At 43.5% G+C, this 23,307-nt stretch overlaps 1 long non-coding RNA gene across 1 annotated transcript in view; it reads right to left on the bottom strand.

Moving 5' to 3' along the window:
• The window catches only part of LOC106508010, a 52,993-nt gene that overhangs the window by 20,440 nt on the left and 9,246 nt on the right, over positions 1 to 23,307 (bottom strand). Inside the window, exon 2 of the long non-coding RNA XR_001304509.2 lies at positions 18,048 to 21,555. This is a non-coding gene — a long non-coding RNA (uncharacterized LOC106508010). The remainder of the gene's footprint in view (positions 1 to 18,047; positions 21,556 to 23,307) is intronic.

The raw sequence follows: 23,307 nt of genomic DNA, 5'->3' as shown, positions 1-23,307 counted from the left end.
GAAACCCTGGGCCACTCTTCCACTTCTTAACATGTAGTGTCGGGAGGTGAGTTTGAAGAAGACATAGTCTGGGTAAGTGCAGAATGGCTTTCTCTCTTTGAAGCTATATTTTATGGAAATGACTTTTTAGAAACTGCTCCATTGGAGCTGGAATTACTCCACCCACTCTCCCCACACCTCCTAGCCCAGCAGATACCCGAGGGCAGAACAAGGTGAGGATATCCTTGCCAGCTCTGAGCTTTGGGGGAAGAAGGGGCCTGCCTCCAGGGACGTGGGCCTGAGGTTAATGTCACAGTCACTGCAATCCAGATTCACACAGACTCTGACTTCAAGGTCTGAGCTTTGGGAACCATGGTGGCATCCCTGGGAACCCCTCAGGGAAATCTCTGGCACAGAGATCTGTTAAAGGATGCTATCACTGTTGAGTACCTTCGGCTGCCTTTGTCAGTTCAGAATGTTCTTTAAGAAGAGTTGCAGGATATAGTTCTGGTTCTGTGACTGGCATCGAGGTGGTATAATTTTATCTTTTATCAGTATAGTACATTATATTAGAGACATGATTTGACCTTACAGACAATTTTTCATTCCTGAGAATCTTGAAGGGTCAAAGGCTATTAACTCACTCAAAACATGGATAAGGGGGAGCCCTGGACCGCTCTGGAAGGAGATCTGGATGGGAGAACACTGGGTGGTGAGAGTCAGGGGAGAAATTGATTTTTCCCTGCCTGCCGTTTTTTTGTGCCTTTTTAAATTGTGTACTTTATGTATGCTATTTATCCTAAAAATGCATTAAAATATTTTGTAATACACAGAATCAGTGTGATCTCAGCCTCATAAAAACCAGACAGGTAGGACAATGGAACTGCAATGAAATTTAATAGTCTCCAGCTTGCTGTGACGTGGTTGTTTCTCTCACCTATACCTTTGGTTTTCTATTATCTTCCTCAATGGACAATAATAAATAGAGGTTATTATTTAGTGGTTTTTTTATATGATTTTGAAAGCCACATTTTTTTTTAAACCATCAAGGGAAACAACATTTCCACAGGCCATTTTGCTGCATTAATCTAAAGATCAGGCCCAAGATGCTAAGATAGTCCCCGCCCAACCTTTTCCATTTTCCAGTTTCTTCTCAGTTTGCCAATGAGTGGGCTCTGTTTCTAGGTCTGATTCTGGATCTCTTGTTGTTCACTCAGTCATAATGAAACGTCGTGAGTATATCACCCTTCGTGACGGCTGGGTTTCGGTTCAGTTAACCTCCCTGTTATCACCATCATCTTCACCGTCATCCAGCACCATCACCCACCGTCAGCAAGCTTTTCTCAGTTCAGAGCTGTATGAGTTTTTAAGTGCTTGCAACCTTTGGCCATGTGCTATGGGGGAGGTGGGGATGAACCCACTCCGCCCACTAAGATACTCCATTGCAGAAGAGATAGAGCATTTAATAGTTAGCTTTGATTGGAACCAGAAGATGACGAGGGCTTTAAAAGGTACCATGATGTTTTATGACTGGTAGATGGGAGAAGCAGGGAAGGCATGCTTCAGGGAGGAAATCTTCCTTGCTTTGATCCCCTTCACCTCTCTAGTCTTTATCACAGTCAGCAGTGTCCCTTCCTTGACTTCCATGGCCCGAGTGAGTGCCTGGATGTCATAGAGATGCCAGCAAGAAGTTATGGAGCTTGGAGGAAGGATTAACTCTGGAGGCAGAACATGTAGAGGAGCTAGCATGTGAACAGACTCAAGGGGTGGATGGCATTTAGATAACAGTGATAGAGGAAAGAATGACTTAAGAGGAAGAGCAGGGCAAAGAGGCGTGGGGGAGCTCTGTGGGGATGCACTTGTCTGAACTTTAGATTCCACTTCTGCAACGTGGAGATGATGACACCACTGACCTCAGAGGTTGCTGTGAGCATCAAGTAGCATCAAATAGTACAGTTGACACTTACAAAGCACCTGCTGGGTGCCCAGAGTCACAGGCTAACAAGGAGCCGAGCCAGGATACAATGCTCATGGCTCAGAAGTGTGTGCCACTCTTCCATACTACCCTCAAAGGATGAAGAAGTGGTCCATAAACCAAAGCATTTCCAAATGCGAGTTACACAATTCCTCCTAACTTGAACCTGACCCTTGAACCCCAGAGGTTTCTGATTTGAAATTTTAGATTGTTTCTGGGCTAATGGAGCTTCCTAGGTAGTCACCAGCCTATTGATCTGGTGCTTGCTGGATGCTACCCTGGATGTGAACTTTCCCACTGCTGGGGAGTGAAATTCAGAGCCTGGACACAGGCTGATTTGGCTTTTGTCCTGAGGGGTTGGGAGGGCTGCCCACTTTAGACCTGACTATGACCAGAGTCTCTTGACTCCCACTCTGAGGAACCAGCCCATGTTCATAAGCCTCTCTTAGCTCTGAAGTTCTCATTTGTTTGAAGACAGGAGTCCTTAAGTCATCATCCAAGTTGACAGCCTTGTTGAAGAAACAGTCAGCACAGGGCCAAGTGATTTCCATGCACATGAACAGATAACCGCTCATCCTTGCCTGTGCCTAATAAAACCATGACACCTCCTATGAGGAGGCGGCTTTTCATTTTTACTGGAAAAATTCTGGAGTTCCCATCATGGATCAGTGGTTAACGAATCCGACTAGGAACCACAAGGTTACAGGTTCAATCCCTGGCCTTGCTCAATGGGTTAAGGATCTGGTGTTGCCGTGAGCTGTGGTGTAGGTTGCAGACTTGGCTCAGATCCTGTGTTGCTGTGGCTCTGGCGTAGGCTGATGGCTACAGCTCTGATTAGACCCCTAGCCTGGGAACCTCCATATGCTGTGGGAGCAGCCCAAGAGATGGAAAAAAGACAAAAAAAAAAAAATTCTAACTCATGGCCCGATGGAAATCCAGCTTTGGAGCCAGCACTGTGGTAGTATTCCCTGGGAAGGGTCTCTGTTATTTGTTCTCGTTATTGCTGTGGTGGTACCTGAAAATATTACCATTACTGCTCTTGATGGAAAAATTATCTGGGAAAGATGTTCCTTTTCTGTGCTCTCTTAGGAAAAATAAAGCTTTAGTGTGAAAACACATATTTGACTTTTCAGCTCATGGTGCCTTTCATTTATATAACTTTGGGTCCTCCTCATACTGTTTTGGTAGTGTGGGGGGCACTAGCAAAACGGGGGCCAGGGGGAGGTGTGTGTGGAGGAGAGGTACCACTTCCTTTGGATTCACAGGGACTTGGGCACAGGAAGGTTAGTAGTGTGGTGAAGGTCAAAAAGCCAGGGATGATGAGGGGACTCAAATGCCAATTTCCTGCCTCCAAACTCCAAGCACCTCTACCTTTCCTGACCTCTGCGAGATGCCCCACCTCTAGGTCCTTAGGAGTGAAGGGGGACCCTGAGCCTGATTTCCACACCCTCTGAAGTCCATCCTCAGCTACATTATTCTAAGGAATCTGTCATTTTCAGTTGCAAATGAAACTCCAGGGATATGGTTCTCAATTGGGGGCAATTTTGCCCTCAGGGAACAATTAGCAATGTCTGGGGACATTTGGGGTTGTCACAACTAGAGAGAGGGAAGTGGATGCTACCGGAGTCTGGTGGGTAGAGATCAAAGATATTTCAAAACATCCTACAAGGTAAAGAACAGCCCTCCATAACAAGGACTTATCTCACCCCAGATGGTGACAGTGCCAAGGTTGGGAAGCCCTAGGTTAGAGCAATAGGAAAACCTTCCAATTTTCAGATTCCCATGCACACAGAGAGTTTTCCATGAGTATCTTTTTTTAATTTTTATTTTATTTATTTATTTATTAGGGCCATACCTGCAGCATATGGAAGTTCCCAGGCTAGGGGCTGAATCAGAGTTGCAGCTGCCAGCCTACACCACAGCCACAGCAATACCAAATCCTTAACTCACAGAGTGGGGCCAGGGGTCGAACCTGCATCCTCAGAGACACAATGTTGTGTTCTTAACCTGCTGAGCCACAAGGAACTCCAAGTGTCTCCTTTTTAAAAACATCCAGAGCTATTTTCACATATTTTTCCCCTCCTACCATACATAATGAGGACCTGCCAATTATGTCATAACTGAAAGGGGAAACGGGACCAGAGAAGAGGGGCCTGCTCAGGGTCACCCAAGCTCATGTGCAGTGGAAAAGTCACAGGCCTGTCCTCCTGCCCCAAGTTGGACACATTTTCTTCTTCATCAGGCTAAATTCCCCGCACACCATCTCCGCGTTGAGCCGTTTTCTGACTCACTGATTCAACAAACGTCATGATCTGAATTTGCTCACTGACAGACCTCACAGACCCACTCATAGCCTCTTCGGAGGCAGAACCAGGAGATGGGAGACAACCTAATCCAACATGAAAAGAACCTCTTCAGTTCTGCCTCAGGTCCCTTTGGGTCTGAAGACCCAGGCCCCTGGCACAGCTGCTGGGCAGGGGTGCCCTTTTCCTCTCTCCTTAGGAGGCAGAAGGTCAAAGCTCTCTACTGGAAATGAAACTGATACCATATAAGCACTCAGGCTTCCTCACAGGAGGCACATTACTGAAAATACCTGGGTTTCTTGGAACTGAAAGATTTTTTTTTCTTATTTGATTTTTCATAGCTTGTTCTGTTGGTTTAATGTTTGTTTTTTACTCAGCCAGTTAGTGAAACTGGGCTGGTCAGTGAAACTTTCTAGGGACTGGAGGTTTCACTTTCAGGGGCTGAAAGTTTGGGTTTGGGCTTTTGAAAACCTTGACAAAGACAATCAGGGCGTTCGGCCTTCTAGGGGCTAAGAGTGAGGTTAGATGTCCATGAACACAGAAAACGTTTAGATAGTATTGAGTAGATTGATTCACACAAAGTGGGTATTCAACACGTGCTCTGTAAGAGATCCTGCTGTGGGCAAAAGAGACATAGCCCTCAGCCAGACCGAGACATTGCCTTCCTTCTGTGCTTACAGTCTGGCTAGGGAAGTGATCAGTAAATAGCTCCCCTCTTCTCTCCAAAAGCACCTTCCACTGTCTCAGGGACTTTGCTCAAACTGTATTCTCTTACTAGAATACTCTTATCTTTTATCTTTGTGAAATTCCTCTTCAGTCTTCAAGGGCAAGATCAGAGCCAACTCAGCCAGGAAAACCTTTAGAAATCTCTCTAGCTGATCAGGAAATATTTGTTGAGCACATCCTCAACATCCAAGCGGCTACAAAACCATTGTACACTTACTGCGGTCCCTTGCAGGGAGACCGTGTCACCTGGTTACGACTAACTAAACTGTGTTACATGCTTGCTGGGGCCTTAAGCAGATTTTTTTGGCCACTCTTTCTGAGCTCAGTTTCCTGGCCTACTGTGAGCATAAAATGTCACAGAGTCTGTGCAGTACCTGGCATGTGGCAACTACTTGGGACAGAATCAGATTAAGTGCCAAGCACTGGGTGGGCTCTGTGCTATGAAGGATCCAAAAACCCAAGGAATACGGGCCCTCCCCCCTGACTCCCAGCAGTTCATCATATGGGAAGTAGCCAGAAAGGTTCACAAAATCTCTGCAGAAGATAGACATTCATGTGTTAGAACATTTGCTAGAAGAAGTATCTGGGAGCAGGTGAAAATTCTCAATGGGTGGATCGGATTCTCTGAAAAAATTCTTAGAAAGAATAGAAGAGGTTTTGGGATTGAAGTAGGATCGAATATAGGCTGATTAGCAGAGTTAACTAGAAAGATAGTTAGACACAAACTCTCAAGGGTTTTGAACACCCAATATGAAGGTCTGGACTTCTACCCTAGGGCAAAAAGGAGCCACCCAAGGTTTCTGACTTGCAAAGCTGGCTTAAGTTGATTAGATCTCTGTCATCAAGGAGCTTATAGTCTGGAGAGTGACAAATGGAGAATGAACAGTAAAACGATGTGATGAGTGAGATGCCAGAGTCATGAAAAAAAGTACTATGATGTGCATGGAAGAGGAAACAATTAAGGAGGAAGGTTTTGAGAGAGGAGAGGGAGAAATCTAACACTGAGCTGTGTCAGATCCTCCATGATCACAGTTCCACATCGGATTTGGGAGCTTGGAGGGTGATGATGCTGTCAACCTAAAGCAGAAGGAGCATATGGACATAGCACAAGTAGGAATTTAACAAATGTTTGTGGAAAGGATGGATGGATGGATGGATGGATGGATGGATGGATAGATGGATGGATTGATCTTCAATACTAATCAGGGAATTATGGACTCAATTATTATTGAGGCTGAAGGGGAGCTTACATGTCATCAACCCATTCATTCTATATATGAGTGAAATGAGGTAAGGATGGGGGAACTGACTGCTTTTGATCACACAGCTACTAGGTGATAAATTTAGGGCATGAAATTAAATCTCTGGACGCCTAGGCTAGTGTTCTTTCCAGTATGTTATATGGTTATTTTCTTCAATTCTTAAAAAGAATTTCAGAGGAAATGGTATGCATGAATATCATATACCACTTGTATTTTGTTTTTTTTTTTTTTAACTAAAAGCTACATTGGAATTTCATTTCCGTTTCGCTGATTAAAATAGGAATTCTGAAAGTCATGCATATTGATTGAGGAGTCCTCGACTTTGGGGCCAAATTCCTCCAGTGGCTGTTACCTTCTACAATCCCATTTTCCCAGACATTCCTCTCTGGCCCACCCAGATCCACAGCTTGAGCTGAAGAATGAGGGGCCTGCCTGGGTGAGTGTGCAGGAGAAAGGCTAGGTCATTGTGAGGGTAGTTCCCAGGGTAGCATCATTACTTTGCAAAGATGAAATTGACTTTTAGATAATAGCCAATGGTGATTTTGTCAATCACTATCTATGAGGCGTGACTCTAAAGCAAAGGGTCTGGTTACATTAAATCCCATCTAAGACCAGTGTTGTTACTTCCCCCGACTTGGTATGTACTGAGAGCCTCCTGTGTGGTCCTCACCTTATAGATGTTGTGGTAGAAAAATTTAAGATAGGACCCCTTATTTTATTTTATTTTATTTTATTTTATTTTACTTTATTTTAGAGGTTCCCAGGCTAGGGGTCTAATCAGAGCTGTAGCTGCCCGCCTACACCACAGCCACAGCAACACAGGATCTGAGCCTGTCTGTGACCTACACCACAGCTCATGGCAATGCTGGATTGAGGCCAGGGATGGAACCCACAACCTCATGGTTCCTAGTTGGATTCATTTCTGCTGCACCATGATGAGAACTCCTTATTGTATTTTTTTGACTGCACCCACAGCATACAAAAATTCCTGGACCAGAGATTGAACCTGAGCCACCTCAAGGATAACACTAGGGAACCAGGCCACCAGGGAATTCCAGGATTCCTAATTTTTAAAGTTTGTATCCAAATTGAGGAGAGGAGACATATTTTAAAAATTATAAGATTTTATGATTCCATAACTGTCTCCTTGGTAACTTGCAGGCATTAAACACCTAATGGAATGAGAGAACCTCAAACACACAAGTTCATCGCTTCAAATTTCTCTGGGGTATTTGAGAGTGACCCCAGCATCCCAGCCCATAGGTTATAAGTCTTTGATATCAGAGAACATACCTCCTCACTTGCTTTTTCTCCAGGGGCAGTATTATGAGGGACAAAGAATCAACTAATTAATTACAATGTTGTGAAGAGACAGGGACAGTATGAAGAGAAGAGGCTTTACAGCCAGCCTGGGAGGAACCACTTGAGCCTCCTTGCTTCTATCCAGCACATCTTCCATGCTGAGCCAGCCAATAAAGCTTCTGATGGGTCCCTATCATAGCATTGTGCTTTTATCATACCAACAATCAACGCTTTCTGAGCACTTACCTTGTACCAGGCACTCTTCTTAATATTCTACATGCGTCATCTCCCTGTATAGTGACAACAGATCTGGAATCTTGGTGCCTGTATCTAAATATGTGTTATTAGAAAGGCTAATTCTCTCCACGCCATTTCCTCCTCTGGCAAATGAGGAGGCAGTTCCAGTGTTGGAAAGCCAGTGTGGAAGAAGCAGCCCCCTTCAACTGTCTGTAGGAGTGTCAACTAGCACAACACTTTTCAAAGGGAATGAGGTAGTTCCTAGTAAGATTTAAAATGTGCAGTCGGAGTTCCCTTCGTGGCTCAGTGGTTAACGAAACCTACTAGGATACAGGAGGATACGGGTTTGATCCCTGGCCTTGCTCAGTGGGTTAAGGGTCCAGCGTTGCTGTGGGCTGCGGTGTAGATCACAGGCGAGGCTCAGATCCCGAGTTGCTGTGGCTGTGGTGTAGGCTGGCAGCTGTAGCTCCGATTCCACCCCTAGCCTAGTAACTTTCATAGCCATGGGTGCAGCCCTAAAAAATTAAATAAATAAATAAATAAAATGTGCAGAGTCTTTAACAGGCTAACCTCTAGGAATCCACCTTATTGAGATCATAGCAAGGGCACATCACATGCACGGATGTTTGCGGCAGCATTAGTCGTACAAGCAAACAGGATATCATCAAGGTCCATCAACAGGAAAATAGTTGAAAACTTGTGGCCTATCTAGTCTGTGGACTAGACTGCCTAGGAGATAGGGAGTTGGAAATTTTTTCCCAACATATTTTTAAATTAAAAAAACATCAATATGTAAGGCATAATTTCTTTTCTATAAATACGTGAGTGTACACGTATATATATATATGTAGAGGGAGATATATTTGCTTTAACTTGGGAAGATATCTTGACTGATAAATGCTAACAGACTGAAGGAGGAAACTTTCAGTTCATTATGTAATTTTTTAAAAGAACTGCATAAGGGTGATTTTTACTTTTTTGGGCTTCTAGAACTTTTCAAATACAAACTAACACCTGCCCTCTAAGGAAGGAGGATCTGGGCAAACAGGAGGCTCTTTTGTTCTCTGGTGACTTACCTACTAAAGGAACCTCAATAGAGAGAATTTTCTGGGCCTGGGGGCCAGGCTGGAGGGCTGAGGAGGACCTGAGATGCAGATGGAAGAGAAAAGCCATGAGAAGCCAGGAGGCTGGGGGCCACCACTCAAGGTAAAGCAGTCAGTGAAAACAGCCTGGCAGGTCTCTGAAGAGGAGTCACAAATTTAGTTTGAAATTGTTTGAGTTGCTGTCATGTCTCTTCCTCTATGTCCAGCGCAGGGTACCCTTTCAATGCTGTCTACTTCACACATATACACTCACGTTAAAATTAAAAATACAGGGACAAAGATGACTTACCTCTCTCAACTCCCTTCTGACTAAAATGTGGGGTGTCTCTTCATATTTATATTTGCCTGTCCTTATCTGGACCCACCTCCATCCCACCTTTATCTCCTGCCAGGTCTGCGTGCCATCCATCCATCCAGGTCATCCCCAGATGTCATCTGCCCAGCCACATCTTCCAAGCGTCTACCCATGCTTCTCTTGGTGTAGGATTCCTCTTTTCCCTGCCCAGCGGATCTTCCAGTGTGCCCTTCCTGAAAGCCTTGCATCAGTCACCTTCTGGGCTCTCAACACACTCTGGGCACATCTCCCTTCCATTATGTGGGGTAGCAAGTCGCCATTCTCTCCCGGAGTGCTGTGGGTGTGTTGGCTTATCTCTTCAGCTTCCAGAACAGTGCCCCACCCACTGTAGATGCTCCAAAATTGTTGGAAAAATAATGAATGTACCAATGAATGAATCCAGCTTTGTCTAGCTTTGATTTCAAAGTCCTTCCTGGCGCTGAAATCTTTCTCCCTGTAATGTGCACCCAGTGATCCAAGATCTACGGGAACATTCTGCTCCAGACATCTCCTGCTCCACCCACAGACATGCCCTAAGATCACTCCATCCATTGGTAGTTTCAGACTGTGCTGACCCCCCAGGGGTCCTCGAAGCCTGTTCAGATTCCCAGTGGTCCATCTCCCCAGACCAAGGGATGCTGTCTTCCTAGGTCCAGGGCTGGGCCCGGCTGAGAGGTGATAGCTGGGCCAGTGGAGATGATGGCACAACATTTTCTCAGTGTAAAAGACTGATTCTGCCCTGCAGCTGATGGCCTTTTAATAGCTTAATGATCATGTGAGAGTCCTTGGCCTGGCCTGGCTGGGCGCTGAGAACTGGCAGCGCCAGGCCTGGCACAGGAGAGCCCCACCCAGGTTAATTGATCTGTTTCTGTCCTCCAAAAGGCCCTGGGCAGGAATCAGCACATTTTCCTCTCTGAACAGATCTTCCCCTTGCTAGGCTCACCAAAGAAATTTTCCTGAGCTGAGCGCATTAAGTGGTCCATGCAGTGTGTGTACCTATGCTGCTACACAGCATCCCTCTTCTCTCTACTCAAAAGTTTCTCTCATTCCCAAGCTAGTTCTGATTTTCTATCCAGATATGTGTGCCTTTCCTTATTTTAGCATTTTAACCTCCCTTCCTTCCTTTCTTCTTTCCTCCTTCCCTCCCTCATTGCCTTCCTTCCTATGTTTATTTGTTATCAGTCTTTCTTCTTTTTTTTTTAGGGTTTTTAAAAATTCTTTATTTTATTAAAGTATTGTTGATTTTCACTGTGTCAATTTCTACTATACAGCAGAGTGAACCAGTTATATATACATATTCTTTTTCTCACACTATCTTTCATCATGTTTTATCACAAGAGACTGTAGTTTCCTGTGCTGTACAGTAGGATGTCCTCAGTCTTTCTTATTGCTGTCTTTCATTCCTCCAACCTCAGTCCAGACTCTGCCTCCACCTCCCATCCATAAGGACTGCCTCTCACTCCCCCATCCCCACACCATCTCATCTTTCACCACCCTTTGAGGAGCCTCTTCTTTGCTCTCCTGCTCATACTATTGGACAGAAGTTAGACAGTTTTTTATATTATCTCCCCCTCCTACTCCTACTCCTCCAAGCTTCTGAACAGAAAGGTTGTACAGTCTTCCACTTGATCTCAAATGATTTCAGGTACCAGCCCTACTGCCTGTCTGTTGCCAGGATCCCCTCCCAAAAGCCAGGTTGACCAATGCTGGTGCACGGAGAACAGACCCATGTCCCTAGCCAAAGCTGGCCCTCATGCTGACTGGCAACCTAAAGTTTAGGAGTTGGCATCTTATTCCTTTTCCCATCTCCTAAGCCTGGGTTTTGTCCCTCTGTCTACTCTGGCCACGTGTGAGTGCTCATGGATGAGTTTATGTCCAGGAAGACGCAATAAGATAAGAGAGCCAGTGCAGCCAGAGATCTGTGTTCCCTGACCTTTCCTGATTCCCCAGAAAGGATGGAATGGAGGCCACTGGTAAGCTGGTCATTCGAGGGGGGCTTCAAGGGCACAATCTAGGTATAGATAAAGTGCTTCTTTTTTCCATTAATTTATTCTGCTGACAACTGAGCAGAAGTTCTGGCCTTGGAAACAGGAACACAGAGATGATGCCCAGTTCTCAAAAAGCTTATGAACTTAAAAGAGGAGATGGATCTGTATGCAGGGAAATTAGAATAGCACAAGGAAACTATGGATGAGGTGTCGGAATAGAATGACGAGCGGATGGGAAAATACACAAGAAGGAGACAGTTCAGCTCTTAATTTCTGCAAAAAGAAAAAAAAAGGAAAATCATTTGTGTGCATGCAAGGTGGTCAGGGGAGTAGTATTAATTATAAGGGAGAAAAACACAAAATTAGGGGGGTAAGGAAAAAATGAGTGAAGCCTTAACAAAAACTAATGGTCGAAGATTTAATCCACTCTTCACCTCCACAAAACGCTACTGATATTTTTATTTAAGTAGACCCATGTTCATTAACCCCTAAGCCTTGACACTAGGTTAGACAGCCCAAAGCCAGAAGAATAAAGACATGGTGGAAAGAGGATTTAGCGCCAACAGGTTGAATCACAGTTGTCCTTAACATGACACTTCTAGCAAATCCCTTCTCCTTCAGCCCTAAATGATTCCAAGTTCCCATCAGCTTTAAACGTGCTGTTTGTTTCTCAAGCTGGTGGCATTCTGATGGGTTCTGCTGTGCCGCTGCCAAATGGATCTTCTTTGTCCCCCACGTCAGTCTTGTGCTCCTAAAGCCACAGTCTTTGGGATAGATTTTCACACATTTTATATATGATGACTAGAAAAATATTTGGAGTCCTACAACTTACCTCCAAGCTTGCCATTCACCACATCTTTCCAAGCAAGTGGATAAAAAGGTAAAAAAAAATACCTGAAGTTTTAGGAGTTTCTATTGTGGCTCAGTAGGTTAAGCACCTGACTAGTAGCCATAAGGATGTGGGTTCTATCCCTGGACTCACTCAGTGGGTTAAGGATCTGGCATTGCCGCAAGCTGTGACATAGATCACCTGCAGTTGTGACCCGGATTTGGTGTTGCTATAGCTGTGGTGTAAGCTGGCAGCTACAGCCTGAGAATTTTCATATGCCCCAGGTGTGCCCCTAAAAAGAGAAAGAGAGAGGAAAAAAAAATAAGACTGGAATTTTAAAAAGATTTAAAAAAAAAAAAACCTACATGGGATAAAGCAAGAAGGTAACCAGTAGATCCCTTAATTTAATTGAAATTTTTTAATTTTTTTATCATTTTAGGGCCCCAACTGTGGCATATTGAAGTTCCCTGGCTATGGGTCTAATCAGGGCTACAGCTGGTAGCCTACACCACAGCCACAGCCACGCCAGATCCAAGACGCATCTGCAGCCTACATCACAGCTCACAGAAACGCCAGATCCTTAATGCATTGGGCAACCCCAAATCCTCATGGATACTAATCAGGTTCATTACTGCTGAGCCATGATGGGAACTCCATGAGCCCTTAGTTTTAAGGATGGTGAGAATGAGACCCAGAAAAAGTGGTTGGACCAAGTTTACAGAGCAAGTCAGTAACACAAGGACCCGAGGCCAGTGTTTGTGTGCCACATGTTCCCGGTCTCCACATCAGGTCCTCAGGTGCCCCGTGGTTAGTTTGCCCCCGCAGTCTGACAGCAAATACCAATATTAAGACTCTCTCCTTAACTGAGACATTCCATGTCCTAAAGAGCATGTCAAGGGCCATGCAAAGTGTGCTCTGGTGAGTTCCTGGGAACAGCCGCCCTTCTTCAAGGGAACCATGGAGCTTTCTACAACAGGCAGGTGTCCCATGGGCAAAGGTCCTGCAGGTGGGCTTCTAGGGGCAGATCTGCTGATCATCTTGAGACACAGTAAATCTTCTTCTCATCCATGCAGAAGATGGGGTGAGGACCAATGAAGAGGAGAGAGAGCCCTACCTATCTGTGTGGTGGACATAACACTTTTCAATTTCAACCAGGACAATATGCTCAGAATCAGCTTTCTTCTCCTAACCTTCACGAAAAAACCCCGATCCTTCAGCCATTGAAACAATGTGACTAAGATCAGGAAGGGCACATGGAAGTCATCACTGTGGACATTTATATAAATAATAATTTTCCAGTGGGAACTGTGAACTCTCCTTGTCTCTTCTATTTTTAAATGCTAATCGCTTCTGATTTTGTTGATGTAGGTGGAGCTAATAAGAACGTTTGCTTCCTAACCATGAACTTAATGTATCTGTTTTTGGACACTTGCGATTTATTTTTGCACACATGCTCCAAATTGGTGCTAATTACTTTAAAGGATCAGGGTTTCTATTCCAAGAGGGATGACGACAGAATGTCAATTTGCAGTCTCTGAGCATAATGTCCCAATTATCAATGCATTCCAGACCAGAATGGACTTGGCACCTTCTCGAAGGGATTTGGCTGCACTTTTATCAGCCAGTCCATGGACGCAGCTTCATTAAAACTTGCTTTCTAGTAACTTGTGGGTGTGCCTGTACTTTCCTCTGTCTCAAAGGCCCTTTAGTGATATATCAGTTTCCGAAATACCTATGTTTCCAAATACCCAAATACTCCTCTCTCAGAGCCTTCTGTGATCTCTCTGGCTAAAGACAAATTTTACTTCTGATGAAAGTCCCAGAGTATTTTTCCAATCCCTTTCCAAAAGGACTTGGCACTTTCTACACTGTGTGGAAATTATCTGTCCCTCTTCTTATCTCCTTTCTTCATTACTCCTCACTGACAATGCCTTATCTGAGTTATATTTATCCCCACTGACTACACACTGAATCCTCACCTAGTACCCTATGCTTAGTAAGGGCTTTGTGCATTGATTTAATTGAGGGTTTTTTTCTAGTAGTCTCCCTGCTCAAGAAAGGCTTTAAGGTAGGTTTAAATAAATATTTATGGAACAAAGGAATGACTATATCTATACACACAAAATACAAAGACTGAGGTCTATAATGAATTATATGAAGTACATCTGGAGAATCCAACATTCAACAATCATGCCTAGAAAAAACAAACAAACTAACCACTGTGCGGTGGGGGGTGGTTGAGGAGTAGTGACAAAGGATTTATAACTTGACCAACGCCACCAAAGGAGCCAAAACTCCTGATACGTTATTTGCTCAGCACAAATGTTTAGGTGAGCATAACAGATGAAAACCATCTCATGGGGGTTCACTGACCATGTAAAATGAACATAGAGCATATCATGATCACAGAGGAAAAAAAGGGAACAGGTATATCCTAATTTGTTCATTTTCCACTCTCTTGTTCATCCAACTGTCATGGAGGAATCTCTATGTCAAGTATTTGTTTGCACTGTGGATACAAAGGTAAAGAAAAACATACTAGTTCAGCTACTTAGACCAGGGGTCAGCAAACTATGCCCAATGGGCCAAGGCTGGCTCACCATCTATTTTTGTGAATGAAGTCTTATTAGAAGACAACCACACCATTCATTTACGCATTGCCTATGGTTGATTTCCCTCTCCAGCTGCAGAGTTGTGTAGCTCTGACAGAAACTGTACATCCTACAAAGACAAAAAGGTTTATTATCTGTAAGCTGTTCCTTTACAGAAAAAGTCTATTGACCTGGTTTGTCCCCTGGTTTAAAAGTCTTTAAAATATGCTAGAGATAGTGCCATGTAGAGTGAGGACAGAGTTCAGGGTTCCATGGGAAACCTACCACAGACTTGGAAAGTCAAGGAATGCCACGTGACCAGGACCAGGGGGGCAGAGATCACGTATGTCTTGCTCAGTGTTGTATTACAAGTGCCTGCAGGTTGCCTGGCATATATCAGATTGCTTAGCAGATATTTATGGAGTGAATGGATGAATGAATGGGGTTATTTCTAAGGTGAGAGTGAGAGGATGATTGGAGTAATTTAGGAGGAGTATAGAGGGATGGGTAGGAAAGGAGCATATCACATGCTCCTGAGGCAAGAGAGAGCCAGGTACTGTGGAAAGAGGATGTGGTTCAACTGAGATGGGAGTGTGGTGTTTAGGAGTGGGGTTTGGAAGTCGAAAGGAGACAAGGCTGGAAGGTACACAGGAGTCAGACCAGGAGTGCCACTTAAACCTCATTATGGAGTTAGGCCTTTATTCTGAAGGCCACAGAGAGCCACTGGTAAGTTGTAAGCAGGGCAAGAACAAGTTGAGATTGTTCTTTCTAAAAGACCACTTTGGCTGCTCTGTGGAAAATCAATTAGAAGCACGGTAAGACCAGGACATGGCTTATGAAGAGCCATGACAGAATTCCAGAGGCCTGCACTAAAGACGTGATATTGATGCTAGGGATCAGTGGACTGATCTGAGAGATACTTAGGAAGGAGAGTTAATAGGACTTACTGGCTGAGCATTGGGGATGAGGAGTCAGAGAGAGGAGTTAAAGATGAAAAGATTTCTGTCTTGAGAAGCTGGACGAAAGGTAAGACCCTTCACTGAAGTGAGGAACACATGAGGAATGAAAGGCCAAGAGGAAGAAAAATATTGGCTCCGTTTGGGGCACACTGCATTAGAGGTACCTAGGAGATATTCATAAGGAAGTTAAATGTGTGAGTGTAACTGGATAAGTGGATCATCCATCCTAAAAACCAAAAGAGGAGTCATTACAATCTAATAAGCAATTAAAGCCATTAGCATAGGTCAAATTTCCTAGGGAGAGTATGTGGAGTGAGAAAAGAAAAGAGTCAAAGAAAAAATTTCAGAACCCCAAAGAATGCCAAAATTTACTGGAGGAGCAGAGCTCGAGCAATCTTTAAAAGAGCCAGAGAGAGAATCCAGGAAGAAAACCAGTTTTGTGTCACAGAACCAAGGGACAGGATCTAGCAGGGTTAAGAGTGTCAAATAATTAAGGAACATTTACTGCAATAGAGATTGAAGCAGAAATGGAGCAAGGACAACCTATTGTGGTCCTTCAGGCCACAGCTCTGGGAGGATGATCAGAGCTGAACAAGACTCCAGTGACCTGAACCATGACTGGGAGGTGAGGATATGGAGACAGCATGGACCATGGATGAAGGAATTGGGGCGGGTGGGACAGCTGCCCCGAGAGGTTTCTTTTCTTTTCTTTCTTTGTCTTTTTTTTTTAAGTTAGGAGAAATTTCATCATGCTTAAACATTAACTGTGAGGAAACAATGGCCTCATTTTAATAAATCACTAGGGAAAAACCTGGCTTCTTCAGATGACTTCATATCCCATTAGAAAAAGAAAACGCAGTAACCCAACATGTTCTCTTTTTGTACTTGGTTCCAGGAAGCTGAGATTCAAATTCAGTTCCCCCTAGATGTCTGGTAGTATTTACTGCCACTTCCTTCACCTGCTTTCTGTTCTGTTTTGTATTTCAGTATCTTGTTTGTAAAGAGTAATTATCATGAGCAGTTTGCAAGGCACTTTCATACATGATGTGTCACAGTGTTCATCCTCCGTTAGATACGAGTGTAATGAGTGCCCACGATGGCCATACACTTTGCTCCATGTAGCAGACACAGTGGTGAGTAAAACAACACGGCTGCTTTGCTTACAGGCTGGTTGAGGAGACATATGAACTGAATTAGTACAGCAATAATTATGCTGTGGTAAGTGGAACAAAGGAAAGCACAGGAAGCCCTGGAGTCTGAGGGGTGAGGCGGAGTGTCTAAGCATGAACAGACTTGGACATAGCTAGGGAAACCTCCAGTCAGAATGAAATCTCCCCCATGGAAACCCGTTCAGTGATCATACAGCTTCTGCCTGGACACTGGAAGTGATGGAAACCAGTGCTGCATTTTTGGACCATACAAATAGTCCAAAATGAGCAGAATTTGGCTCATGTAACCTCTGCCCAGAGACCTATACCTTCAGCTCACACAAATAAGCTTAGCTTCTCTCTTGTGAGGTCTTTCACAGCTGGAAGATGGCAGTAGAAAACTCCCATAAACACACACTTGTAGATAGAACTGCTCTCTCAGTTCTAAATCAACTTAGAATAAAGTTTTCCAATTTCCTAATTTACTTTTCTAGATGATGTCATGTTTAGAGACACTTCTAATTGTTTGCAAACATTGATCCTTAGCTGCTTCTGTAGAAACACAGCTCCTTGCTCCCATGTACAGAATTGCTAGCTAAATAACTGCTGTCTGACTAACAAGTCCATACATGGGGGAGCAAGGAGTGGTAAAACAGACCAGCTTCTCTTGCAGCTATGTGCAGCAGATTACAAGCAAATTTTTAGCAATCAGCTTTCAAGGAAGAAAAAAAAAGCCTTGATTTGTAGCCTTTGCCAATTTCTGTGGTGTTAATTCTCTCATGTCTGATTTCAAGCGGCCAACATGACCCAGTGAACATTGAGTTGGGAGGAAATGCACACAATGGGCTTTCATATGCCCTGGGACTGGACTCCAGCACAACACTGACTAGGTGGACCAGAAGATGAAGTTCTCTATGGGATGTGAGTGGAAGCAATGTGCACAACTGCCCAAATGTGCCTTAAATGTGCATGGGATACCTCTACTTCCCCCTTTTCTCCTTCCAATGGTCTGGAATCCAGACATGGCAAATAATCCATCTTACACCATATAGTTAAGGGCAACTTCAGAGAGATGGCAAAACAACAAGATAGGAGGAGTCTGGCTTCCAAATATTTTAGATCTACCTCACTAGCCCTAGTTTCCCCATGGGTATTTTTATCTTAAAAAGAAAGAAATTTCTAACTTCTTTCAGCCGGTACTACTTTGGGTCTCTCAGAACAAGTGAAATTCTATCCCAAGTGACAGAGTCATACATTACAGTATGGCAACCAGACCACTGCTCTAACATCATGCAAAATCCTGCTACTTACAAGGCACAGTATGAGCAGGTGAATTAGACACACTCCCTCCTCCAGGAAGCCAGTCCAGGATGAAAGACGTCAGGTACTCAAATTGCTGTGAGGCAAGCGAGAGGTTTTGAGTGCTCTGAGGTAGTGAGGGTGGTCAACCATGCAGATTTAAAGGGGGGGGGTGCTGATGATGATGACGGCAGTGATGGTGATGAATGAGGCAATATTTGGACTCAACCTTCAAAGACAGTTATAATTTTGACAAATAGAAAAGAGCAAGGCATGTCAGGCAGAGGGATTGTACTTTTCATTCAGGTTTTAGATTCCAGTCATTCTGAAAATGTGAGCCCTCAGAAAATCTCCAGACTGTTATTTTTTTTCTTTCATAATAGAACAGGTTAATATTGTAAAACTATGACAAAAATGTTCCAAATATTTAAGAGAATCGATTGTTTTCCAAGTCTCTGACCCCCTCATTTACAAAGAGTCCTTGATTTGTTCATTTCAAAGCAGTCTGGCGGATTAATTAAAGCATTCCTCTAAGAGCTTTCCTAAGCAGATCTTTCTGAGCTTATTTCAAATTACAAAAGGTGCATAGAGACACTAAAACTTTATTCCTTAAAAAAATCTATAATGCAAACTTTTCACTAATGCAAAAAGGTGTCTCTTCCAATTAGTTTTCCTTAAGAAAAGAAAGGATGCCTTATGTCTCTTTTTATTGCTCTGTGATACCCAGTACAGCAGTGAGCACAAGAAAAGCTCTCGGTAAATATGTATTAATCTGAATATGAGTCACAGAATTTGAGATTATGAAGGAGGATGTTGGGATTGTGGGGTGAGGAAGGGACTGCATAAATGGCCTGGGGATATGTGAAAAGGTCTGGCATATGCCTGGTAAAGTCTTAGGAGGGAGCTTTGAGATTCCCCCCACAGATGCTGGCAGTAATGTCCCAATCTCCTCTTCCCTTCATTTCACAGGTCAGATGGTAGAGGCCCTGAAGGAAAATGACCTTGAGGAAAGTGACAAAGCCCCTGAGTCCTAGAGCTGGGTCTAGCTTTCTAGTGCCTTTTGGAGCTGGTCCAATCCTTGTTTTCAAGTTTTTTTTCCTCCCGTCTTTTTTTTTTTTCTTCTAAATTTGTGTTATCATAAACATAATAAAAAGAATCCTATGCATTTTCTGACATTCAAATTCACACTGTGTTCCTTCCTCAGAAAATTAATGCATGAGTACATATAAAGTAGTGGGAACAAAGCCATATATTGAAATTCCAAGGCTTGAAAATGTGACTCCTTTTTGTGAAGGAACAAAAAACATTAAAATTTGGGGGTTCTCCCAACCCATCTGAACATCCAGGTGTTATCTGCTTAGCTTCGCCCTCTTTGTGGAGTGAGAGGGTACAAGCCAGCCAGGCAGATTCCCCAAGGAAAACAGAGCAGAAGAAGTCGAATCCCCATGGGGCTACATGAGAATAGAGTGTGAGACAGGGAGAGAGGAATTTAAGGAACCAAGATGGTGTGGCTAGGATAACGTGGATGGGAGCCAGTTACTGTTAGGCGCTAGAGAAATGCAGAAGACAGGGATTCTTAAGGGTGCACCCATTCATGATAGAATTCAAACCTGCTAACATATTAGCAACAAAGTATCTTTCTGAGGAAACCTTTTTTTTAGGGAGGAGGAAACATGCTGGAGTGAGAATCAAGTTCTAGTCCAAACTTAGTAACTTTTGTGTCACTTGGACAGCTTCTCTCCCTCCAGAGTCAGTTTTTTCTTGGACAAAGTGGAATCTCCTGCCTCTTTCACATGGTAAGATAATATTTATGTTTCTGAGAGAATTTCAGCTTTTCTGATTGCCGCAGATTCCACTTTGCTGTTAACGTCCATAGAGTCCTGAGAATTATTTTCTTTTCCTTCTTTTATCACTTTAACAATTGGCTAAATTATTCAACTCACGACCCATTTCATGACCCAAGTCCTAGAAGAACCAGGAGAAGTGATATGGAATATTACTTTATTTTCCAAAATTGGAAGGGGAAATTGCCTATATACTTATCAAAGATAATATTTATTTGCATTACCCTAGAGAAGTGGAAACAGCCACATAGCTTTAAATCGAGTTTAAATTTTCCTGAACTTTCTCCCACAGTTCAAGCCTTTAAAGATAAATTATCCCTAAATTTGGCCCAGGGATTTCTCTTTATTTAAAGCCAACAGTAGATACTATTGTGGTCCAAGCCACAATCATTTCAGGCTTAAACTCTTGGAATGGTCTATTTATCCATCTCCCTTCTCCTCATAATACCCACCTCTCAAGTCTCTTTTCCACACAGCAGCCAGGGTGATCCATTTGAAACTCAAGTCAGATTTTGTGACACCTCTGCTCAAAATGCTCCAGCAGCTTCCTGACTCACTTAAGAGTAAGAGCCATAATCCCATTCAGGGCCTGCCTGACCCAACAGACTCCCCTGCTGCCTGTCAGACCTAAACTCCTACCCTTTTCCCCATCACGAACTTTGCTTCAATTACACCGGCCTCTTCACAGTTCCCAGGACACCTCCCAGCATAAGACTTTCAAATGTTTTCTCCATTAGGACACTCTTCCTCCCACAGGGTGTCCTTCTTTCTTCAGACCTTGGCTCCAATCTCACCTCCCTAAGCAGTACATCCATGCTGCTTATCTCCCACCCCCTAATGTATTCTGCATAGCAGGTAGCATCTCCCTAGCCATGTCTTTCTTGTCTATTCCTTCCCACCAGAATATAAACTTTGTGAGCTCAAGGATTTTTGTCTGTTGTGTTGATCCACTCTTGTCTCTCTAGGGCTTAGAACTGTGTGTAGCCTGAAGTAGGCATTCAATAAATATTTATTAAATTACTAGTCATGGTGAGTCATTTTTTAAGGTATTTTAAAATACATTTTGTACATTGACTTTTTTATTGGACAATGTGTATAGAATAATTCAAATTAGGAGGGCTTTTTCTTTTCTCAGACATAAAAACAATGACCACAAAAAAATGTCAAAAATCCCTCTGAGATCATTGCCAAGCATGGCAAATTTCAGGGCACTGTAGATGGGCAGAACTAGTGGTCAACCAGATGGAGTTCCAAAGACTTGAAAATGCAGAAGTTTGACCCTGTCACCCATCATGGGGATGGTTCTACCAAGCTCTAGGGTATATACAAGTGCCAAATTTTCCTTTCCTCCTGGGAACCTTAATTTTACAGACAGAGGTGATATGGAACTATGTCACCTGACAGTGCCTGTATTGATGCAGAGAGCTTCCTTTAGCTTGTTAAGGCCATCATATTATCTTGATTCTATGAGTGTAAACATTCTCTGATGGCTTGGGCTCAGGCGGGTGGTATTCCCGTTGAGCTGGCTGAGACTTCAGGAGGTGTCAGAGATACACGCAGGAGGAAAAGTGCTGGGAATGGGGTCCAGAGCCTCAGTGGGTGATTGCAGATGATCTGGGCTCAGCCACTCCGCACTGGGTGATCTCAAGTCAGCTGCTTACTTCCCCAGACACAGTCTGCAAAATATGAGTCCCAAACAATTCCTGCTTTACCATCTCATGGCATGAAATAACCAGTGTGAGAATTTCTCTAAGTAAATAGGACTCCAGAAATTACTAAATGCCATTACCTGGGTTCCTTGGGATGATTTCTGAAAAGGTGAATGGGCATGTCTGGGTAAATAGTCTCACCTGAGTCTTGCCTTTCACTAAGAGAAAGAAACCAGGGTAGAGTTTTATAGCATCTGATTTTAGAAGTTATACTTGGGGAGCTATTTATTTATCCAACCACACATCTTTGAGCACCTACTATGTACAAGGTGTTAAACTTCAGATTCTGTTGGAGAATAGACTTGAATATAATATAGGCCTTGTCCTTAAGCAGTTCATGCAGAACAGTGGGGAAGAACCTCTGACATAGACCCCTCAAATCTCTAATATGATATAGAAAGGGATTTATGAAAAGAGAGACATCTGGAATGAGATCAATTCACATGGCTTTTGCGGTTGCTTAATAAAATTTTTTGGGGGGGGCCTTTAGTTTCCTCTTCTGTAAAAGTGTAATAATAAGCATGGGGTGATTATGAGGGTCAAGATGGAATATTATTTTGCTGAGGTGCTTTTAAGCTCCTTATCCCATCTCTCCCCCCTCCCTTATCCTCCTCCTCTTCCTTTTCCTTCCTTTCACCCTGTCCTCTTGCCTCCCTCTCACTCCATCTCCTTTTCCCTATCCTCTCTTTGCTTAGAAGCCCTGCTGTCCATCACTGAGACATTCTTACAATGAGCTGGATCTAGTTTGATAGTTAAAGTGACAGCCCAGCTGGAACTCCTTTGACCCAACAGGGTTTTTTGCATCACATGATGGGTAGGCATTGTAGTGGACTTAGCAACTTTTTTGCCCAGTTTGTTGCTGCAATAGGATGTAGAATGGAAACAAAGTGAGTAATGATCTTTATTTCCTGAGGGCTTGAATAGAATTGAGAAGAGGAAAAAGGTATTCAGACACAAAATGTAAAGAGCTAGATATTTCAAATCAATTACCATATAGGAACCAAATAGACAAACCTGCTATTTCTGGGTTCGACCCTTTCTTGTGCTCTTTCTCTAGCCAAACCTTGACTCCCTGGAATTTATGATAGGATATCGAGGCTGAAAGGAAAACACTGGATTATCCAATGTCCCTTTTTTCAGATGGTAAACTGAGTTCCCAAGAAGAGAAGGATCTGCCCAAGGTCATACACTGAAGTAGCAAAGAAAAATCTAGAACTCTGATCTCCTGATTCTCATTCCATCCTTGTCTTCTACTCCTTGGGATAACTTCTGGATCCAATGGGCTGGACAGCTACAGGCTCTTTTTCTTTTTATAAGCCCTCCTGCTTTCTCTCTAACTCAGTTTGGATATCCCCTCTCCCTTTACCCTCACAGCAAATACACCTCCTTTCTGAGTCACACCTTCTGATAGCCAAGGGTCTTGAATGTCAAGCCTTCAAGGCCATTCAAGCCAAAGTCAGACTGGTGTACGACCTGTATCATGTGTCCTGTGTACCACATTTCTGTCTCCACAGTAAGCACTGACTCACCTAATCTTCACAAAAATTGGTGAAGTACCATTATTCCAATCTTACATATTAGCCAACCAAAGCTCAGAGAACTATCTCACTTGCTCCAGTTCACACAGCTAGAAAGTAGGAGGACCAGGAGACACTTCAGATCTAGAGCCAGAGCTGATAATTGTCCTACTGTCCCTCAGCACAAGCCTGACTAGGAGTT

The sequence above is a fragment of the Sus scrofa genome, chromosome 13, assembly GCF_000003025.6.
Source record: "Sus scrofa isolate TJ Tabasco breed Duroc chromosome 13, Sscrofa11.1, whole genome shotgun sequence".
NCBI lineage: Eukaryota > Metazoa > Chordata > Mammalia > Artiodactyla > Suidae > Sus > Sus scrofa.
The sequence above is the reverse complement of the archived record's forward strand: the minus strand, read 5'-3'. Positions and strand labels throughout refer to the sequence as shown.